Consider the following 8,700-nt stretch of genomic DNA (forward strand, 5'->3'; position numbering starts at 1 on the left):
CCGCATGCCTGTAATTCCAGCTACTTGGAAGGCTGAGGCGGAAGGATCGCCGGAGCCCAGCAGGTCGAGGCTGCGGTGGCCGGGAGCGGTCACTGCACTCCAGTCTGGGCGACAGAGTGAGACTCCAACTCAAAAAAAAAAAAAAAAAAAAAAAAAAGAATGCCCTCTCATTCACTCACTGTGTTTAGTCACGACACCTGTGTGAACCTACCATGAGAGCAGTGTCTTGCTACTAGAAAGTATAAACACCATCTTAAAAGAACTCAACAGTCTCACTTCATAAAACATCTCAATAAGTGCTACAAAAGAAATTCATATGCTATCTTAGCACTGTTTCTTAGACAAGTACACAAATGCAGAGAATTTAGTTGGTATCCATACTAACTTCCTATTACAAATTAAGTAGGCCAGTCTAGACAAAGTCTAAGCAAGGTCCAAAAAGTAGCCACTAACCACATGTGGGTTTAATGCATCCTTTAAATGTGGCTAGTGTGACTGAGGAACTGTATTTTGAATTTTATTATTTCATTTTAAAGTTAAAAATTTAACTCAATTGGATCTCAATTTCATTGCTGGAAAACTTGTAAGTATGTTTGGAGTAACAGGTATGTGAATATACTTTTTCACTGTAAGTTTTATCGTATCTAAATATAGACATTTCTGGCCATGTACTGTGGCTCACACCTATAATGCCAGCACTTTGGAAGGCCCAGGTGGCAGGATCGCTTGAGCCCAGGAGTTCAAGACCAACCTCGGCAACATAGCAACACTGTCTCTACAAAAAAATAAAAAAATTAGCCGGGCATAGTGACTACACACCTGTAGTCCCAACTACTCTGAAGACTGAGATGGAAGGATCGCCTAAGCCCAGAACATAAAGGTTGCTGTAAGCCATGATTGTGCCATTCCAGCCTGGGTGAGAGAGACACCAACTCAAAAAAGAAAAAAAAAGTAAACAAACAAATGTAGATAGTTCCAGTGAAATTTTTGTGTTTGAATTGAGATGTGCTTTCAATGTAAAATATATGCTGAATTTGTAGGGAAAAGGGGATGTAAAGTTTTTATTAATTTTTATACTGAAGACCGGGAACAGTGGCTCGGTTCATGCCTGTAATCTCAGCACTTTGGGAGGTTGAGGTGGGAGGATCACTTGGAGCCAAGAGTCTGAGACCAGCCTGAACATAGCAAGATCTTGTCTCTACAAAAAATTTTAAAAATTGACCAGGCACAGTGACGCATGGTGATAGATCAAGCTATTCAAGAGGCTGAGGTAGAAGGATCGTTTCAGCCCAGGAGTTCGAGGCTGCAGTGTACTATGATCGCACCACTATACTCAGCCTGGGCAACAGAGTAAGACCTCGTCTTTAACAAACAAAAAGAAACTGGTTAAATGTTGGTATAACATTTTGGATATATTGGTCTAAATAAATTTCACCTTTTATTTTTATTTTTGCAATGGGGTTACTAGAAAACATTAAAGTATACGTGTTAGCTCACATTTTATTTTTATTCGACAACATCAGTCTAGAAATTACTCATACATTCTTATAAGCAGGGCATTTCGCTGCAGATCCCTACAATAACTAGAGAATTCCTCAAAGCTCCTGAACCCTAACAACCAACTTCAAAGACTGCTCCAGGGCAAGCTGCAGGAGCCTGACCTATACTGCCCAGGCTGCACTTTGGTATTAGTCATTACCATGTTAGCTTTGGCATTAGGTTGAGGATTCCTTATCTGAAATGCTAAGTGTTTCAGGTTTTGATTATTTTCTAATTTTGGAATATTTGTCTATATATAATAAGAATGCTCAGGAGTGGGATGCAAGTCAAACACAAAATTCATAATGTTTCATATACTCTTTATACTCATAGCCTAAAAGGTAATTTTCTACAGTATTTTTAATAATTTTGTACACAAAACCAAGCTTGGACTACTTGACTACGATCTGTCATGAGGGCAGGTGTGGAATTTTCCACTTGTGGCATCATGTTGACACTTAAAGTGTTTCAGATTTTGGGGCTTTAGGATTTTTGGATTAGACATGCTCAACTTGTACATGAAAATATCAACAAAGACATGTGAAAACATGTAAAAATAAATGCTAATGACATTTACAAGCTGGTTATTTTCTGAAAGCAAGCCACAATATAAACAAGAGTAGAAAATTCATCTTTGCTTTTCTGTGGCCAGTGGAAGTAACAACCTATAAAACAACATACAAATGCTGAGAATAGCCTACAGTCTTCCTCCCACTGTGATCTGAAACCACACACACAACAGCAACAACCGTCTATCTGTAGGATGAACTCACTTCTCTATTTCAGGCACTCATCTATGTCTTGCTGCAACTTCAACTACAGATTAAATTGTTAATCCAAAAACTTTAATTGGCCAGGCACGGTGGACCACGCCTATAATCCCAGCACTTCAGAGGCCAAGGCAGGAGAATTCCTTGAGCCCAGAAATTCTAGACCAGCCTGGGCAACATAGTGAGACCCCATCTTTGCAAAAAAAATCCAAAACTTAGTTGGGTACGGTGGCATGTGCCTGCAGTCCCAGCTACTCAGGAGGCCAGGAGGTCAAGGCTGCTGTAAGCCATAACAGTGCCACTGCACTCCAGCCTGGGTGACAGAGTGAGACCCAGACAAAATAAATAAATAATTACATTTTTTACTGAAATCAACTGCTTTTTAAAAATGTACATAAAAGTCTGGTCACCTTCTGGAGGACTTTATAAAAAAAAAAGAGAGAGAGAAAAAGTTTACATAAAACTGACTCTTCAATTTTAACAAAGCAAACTATGAAAAAGTGTAAGCAGCATGTGAGCACTACAATATCAGCTACCAGAAGATAAATCTTAGAGCTGAGAATCACTCTAGGCTAAAAACTGAATAACTCAACACAGGTACTTGTGCTGAGATGAACCTGATATTGATTTTTCTAAGCCTATACCTCACCCAATGTAAAATTTTTAAAAAATGGGCAGGAGATAGTTCAGAAACACAATTCCAAAGGAAAACTTCTCACTTCTAACATCAATGCAAGGAGGCAGAGACAGAAGAAAAGTTGTGGTTAAAATATTTCCAAAGTGTTTGGTGTAAATCTTTGAGTATGACTTTCATGGATGATCCAGAAAGAAATATTATGCCATAAGAAAAGCTCAAGACACTTCAACACTCTTCTATTATCTATTATGCTCTGTGGTTTACGTATGCAAATAACAGTATAATAAAGAGGGAGGTCTACTTAGCAGAGTCTAGAATGTCACTCTGCATACAAATACAATGCACTTACATGTTAAATTCGGTTTTTCAAAAGTTACAAGATTTTTTCAAACTTCAAGTGTGGTGTCCTTCATCTCAAAGTATTACTGAAAGAAAATATATTATAAGCCGGGCTCGGTGGCTCAGCCTGTAATTCCGCACCTTTGGGAGGCTGAAGTGAGTGGATTGCCTGAGCCCAAGGGTTCGAGACCCGCCTGGGCAACGAGACCTCATCTCTACAATAAATCAAAAAAATCAGCCGGGCGTGGTAGCGCACGCCTGTAATTCCGGCTACTTGGAAGGCTGAGGCGGAAGGATCACCGGAGCCCAGCAGGTCAAGGCTGCGGTGGCCGGGAGTGGCCACTGCACTCCAGTCTGGGCGACAGAGTGAAACTCCAACTCAAAAAAAAAAGAAAATATATTATAAGGTCACACATATAAAAACACAAATGTCTTCCTGAATGCTAAATACTGTGTTGATTTAAATCAATTATATTTACGAAAAATAGTCATGGTTATTTGTTTTGTTATGCCTGTTTGTTTTTCATACTTTTTTTAAGAGAACTTTTGGGTTCAGAGAAAATTTGAGCAGAAAGTAGAGTTCTCATATATTCCCGGAGTGTGTTTTTTAACATTTTGGCTCAATGGAACTGCCTAGGAAAAAAAGAGGAATGGAAACAGATAGAAGGATGAGTATGAAGTGAGGATGTTCATTTCCACGGCCCTTGACAAAGTTCACTTCTCAATCACTCTACATCCTACCACTACCAGGAGATTGAGACTGCAGTTGGCTAGAATTAAGAGACAGTACTGAACTTCTGTGACACAGCAGCTTAAGACGCCAGGAGAGAAAACTCATGTGCCAGAAGAGAGGAGTGTAGGTCCTCAGCATGAGGTTCTGCCCAACAATCTCATTCTTGTTTTTTGGGTTTTTTTTTTTTTTTTTTGAGTCAGAGTCTCACTCTATCGCCCAGGCTACAGTGCAGTGGCATGCTCACAGTCAGCACAGCCTCAATCTGTTGGGCTCAGGTGATCCTTCCGTCTCAGACTTCCAAGTAGCTGGAACCACAGGTATGCACTAACCGTGCCCAGCTAATTTGTTTTATTTATTGTAGAGATGAGGTCTTGTCAGGTTTCCCAGGCTGGTCTCAAACCTCTGGACTCAGGCAATTCTCTCGCTTCTCCTGAAGTGTTGGGATAACAGGCATGAGCCACTGTGTCTGGCTTCATTCTTGTTGGTTTTTTAAACGGTGGGTTTACTTCATGCTCCACAAGTAAGCTTAAATGAAGACATGATGAGTAATTACACAAGGTCAGGTTCACAGGATGCAGCAGGCACGTAAAAACACAAGCTGCAACAGATTTATAAGAAGTCAAGTCACTACTAATCAGAGAAATCCAAAATAGAACAACGAGAAGCCATCTCACACCCATTAGATTGGCAAAGGTTTTAAGGCTCATCTCAGGTGGTAAAAGGAAATGGGGAAACAGGCTGTTGATGACAGGATGCAAACTGAAACAAACTAGTTCGTAGAGTGGAAAATACACACACATGTTGTCCTCCAGCCCAGGACTCCCACTTCTAGACACATGCCAAGGAGAGACACACACGGGTTTAAAGACTACTCAGTAATATAGACCATGGAAACAGACTATTAGAAAAGCAGTTTAAATAGACAAAAAAATAAAAGAGCAAAAAATTAGGAAAATGTCCAAATGCCCATCAACAGGGAAAAAAGTTGGGCACAATGGCTTACACCTATATAATCCCAGTACTTCAAAAGGGCGAGGCATGAGGGTTGCTGGAGCCCAGGAGTTCAAGAGCAGTCTAGGCAACACAGCGAGACTCGTCTCTACAAAAATACAAAAAAAAAAAATACAAATAAAAAAAGCAGGGCATAGCAGGGCATGGTGGCACATGACTAGTTCCCAGCTACTCAGGAAAGGCTGAGGCAGGAGGATCGTCTGAGCCCAGGAGATTGAGGCTGCAGTCAGCTGTGATCATGCCACTGTACTCCAGCCTGATTCAAAAAAATTTTTTTTGAAAAAATGGATAAATTTTCACACTCATACAAAAGATACTATACAGCAGTCAAAATAAAAATATCTAGCTAAAACCAAAACTGACTCCCCACCAAAAATTTAAAAACCTACAAAGTTAAATTTTTTTCAAAAAGCTACAGAAGGATACATAATGCATAACATTTCAATTTCAAAAACACATCAAGGCAATACATAGGATGAAGGACTAAAAGTATAGAAATATTAATGAAAATGAAACACATCAATCTCAGGTGACTATGTTTAACTTTTTACCTGAGTCCTCTGCTCCTGGAAAGCAGTGATGGTTAAGAAATCCACCTCATCATGTTGTGTTCTGGGAACAGGTAACTGAAAAGGACCAGCCTGTGGCATATTCCCAGATAAGGCAATTAAGAATGTTCTCCTAACTGCAATAGCCTGAATAAAATCATCTATTAATGGGGTAGTATATTCTGCCTTTGACACAGGAGTGGCTATCTCTGGGGATGGAAGGAAATTCGATGAGGAAAATGCATATTTAGCTGTAATGGTAACACAAAACTTGAAATATGGAAAAAAGTTAAACTTATTTTTGCACAAAGGGATCTGTTATTCTCTGTACTTTTCTTCTTAAAATGTTTCTAAATTATTTTAAAAGTTACTTTAAAGTGTGATATGGAGTCAGAAAAGGTTATTTGTCACAAGTCAATTAATCCTTTACCATCTATTTTCTCATATGTTAACGAGGCACGCACCCAACCTGTTACACGGGGCTGTTATAAGTGCTTTTGTTAATCACCAGGGGGTGGAATGTACCTGTAGTTTGGTTTCAGCCAGCCAGGGCAGTTTGTTAGAGCAGAGTTCAGATTAAGGTAAGGGTAAAGGTTAGAGGACCGTGTAGATCCTTTAACTCTATTTCAGAAGCATGACCACACCCCTACTTTCCAAGAGAGCCATAAGCTCTGCTGCAAACATACACCTTGATTACAAGAGGAGCTGGGCAAGGCTAGTGTGACATATCATGCCACACCCAACAGAATTGCTGAGCAAATAACCCTAGGAATTTGATGGTGGGCTGGTAAATACTCTGCATAAGAAGGCTGGCACACCCAGTACACACATATAAAAGTTTGAGCTGGGCGTGGTGGCTCACACCTGCAATCCTAGCACTTTGGGAGGGAGAAGTGAGAGGACTGCCTGAGTTCAAGAGCAGATTGGTAACTTGGCATAATCTCATCTCTACTATAAATCAAAAATTATTTGGGTGAGGTGGCCCATGCCTGTGGTTCCAGCTACTTAGAAGGTTGAAGTAGGAGGATCACCTAAGTCCAGCAGGTAGAGGCTGCAGTGGCCGTGAGCATGCCACTGTACTCCAGCCTGGGTGACAGAGTGAGACTCTGACTCAAAATAAATAAATGAACAAATAAATAAATAAACAAATCTTTTGCTTGGGAGGTAGGCTTTTTCATTTGTTTGTTTTTGCACTATAAAGTGAGACATTTAAAAGCATGAAATATCCTAACGTGCCCAGGATATGGAGACAATCTTTTGAGTTGGTTCCAAACTGCTTTATTTCAAGTGCTTCTAGAAGATTTAGTGAATACCAGGGAGTGATTCTGCTAATTTAAAACAAACCTAATAAAATATTTTTTAAAAATAAAAAACAACAAATCTAACAGCAGTTAAAATTTAATCTTAAAAAGAAACTTAGAAGCAAGCATCTAATCAAGAGATCTAAACAATTCCAAATACAGACAGTAGGGCCTAGAATCTGGGATAATAACCACAATAGTCTCTAACCGCTGGACTTAACAAAGATGGCCCTCTGTTCATAAAGCTTAATACCAGAATAACCTTTTAAAAAGAGGCCAGCCGTGGTGCTCAAGCTTGTAACCCCCAGCACTTTGGGAGGTCGAGGTGGGAAGATTGCTTGAGCCCAGGAGTGCAGCCTGGGCAACATAGCTGACCTCGTCTCTACAAAAAAATTTAGTCAGGTGTGGTGGTGCACACCTGTAGTACCAGTTATTGGGTGAAAGGATCACCTGAGCCTGAGGTAGAAAATGGTCAGTCTATACTTTGAACTCTCATTCTCTGCAAACATCCAAACAAAAGTAACTTGTAACGTCTTCTTGGTCAAAGTCAACAAGTTTGAAATGTATCTGGAATCCGCTCATCTTTATTTTTATTATTTCCATTCCCCCCAAGAACCAGGAAACATAACAGACTCTTCTTCATTGTTTTCAAACATATAGAAGTATGGGAGTTAAGCTTTAAGTAAAACCAAGCATTTAACTTAAGCAGTTAACTAAAGTTACAATGTTTGGTCCTATTTTCACACAGGAAAATAAGTCTGTATTAACAATTCAAACAAAATAAGATGTCAAACCAGAAGACCCCACCAGAAGACCCCACAGCAGACTCCAGCCCACATCAAAGCACTTACACCGAGTGGATGACCCGAAACTTACCAGAACTCAAAATCCCTTAGATTAAGCCTTTTAATATAAAGCACCATACACATTTAAAATCTTAGCGAGGTTACAAAGACTTAAGGTACTGATCCTCTTTGTAGCTTATAGCATTAAACCGAAGAAGAATCAAAAAGTGACCAATACCAAAGCCCTATCAATGAGAATCGACCGGTTAACCTTTTTCTTTCACTGATGAGCAACCTGCATCTCCATGAAAGTTGCAGTAACTTAAGAAAACCAAAACTGCTACGCAGTGAAAACTGTGCACGCAGGGAAGCTGGTACCAACTGTTTCCAGACAGACAGACGCAATAACAGGGTGATATTTCCAGCAAAGTCTGGGAAGGCTTTGCCTGCAAATCCTTGACCAAAAATGGTAACAGTGTGTGCTGACAAAACGTCCCACCTGATCGGCTCGGTGGAGAACCCTGCTTTACCGCAGAGCAGAGCGGCAGTTTAAAAGAGGGGTGGAAATATGTAAGTTACGCTAAATGTTCACCCCACGAAATAGACGGGTGAGCACCTGTTTACCTTTTAATGGGCTTTTTTAAAGCTCTTAACCGTGCTCGCATCAGCATCCCAGCGTCAGGCCCACGCCTTGCACGCGAGGAGCTGGCAGCGCCAAACTATTTACAGGTAGAAGATGTCTAACCATACTTGGTGAGGTCGGGCAGGGGAGGATTCGAAGGGACAGCGCCAAGCTGGACGAGCACAACAAGAGTGCTGCTGGAAGCTGGGCGCCAGGTTAAAAAATAAAGAAGGAAAAAAGGGTTGCAACCACCGGTTCTGAATCATGCCAGAGTCATGCTCGCCGGCGATCCCTCCGCCCCGCAGGGCTGCTCAATCAAGGCCTCATGTTCCTTCCTGAGGTGGACCGAGCCCCACCCCCGCAGGCCTGCAGCCCCCAGCTCGGATCCACGGAGGGGTAGGGGTGCCTGGCCCCG

General features: G+C 41.0%; 1 protein-coding gene across 1 annotated transcript in view; it reads right to left on the reverse strand.

Moving 5' to 3' along the window:
- Positions 1-8,700, reverse strand: part of DSTN (destrin, actin depolymerizing factor) — a 40,520-nt gene that overhangs the window by 31,564 nt on the left and 256 nt on the right. The window lies entirely within an intron of this gene.

The sequence above is a fragment of the Carlito syrichta genome, unplaced genomic scaffold (genome assembly GCF_000164805.1).
Source record: "Carlito syrichta isolate Samal-C Ts95f unplaced genomic scaffold, Tarsius_syrichta-2.0.1 Scaffold135662, whole genome shotgun sequence".
Lineage (NCBI taxonomy): Eukaryota > Metazoa > Chordata > Mammalia > Primates > Tarsiidae > Carlito > Carlito syrichta.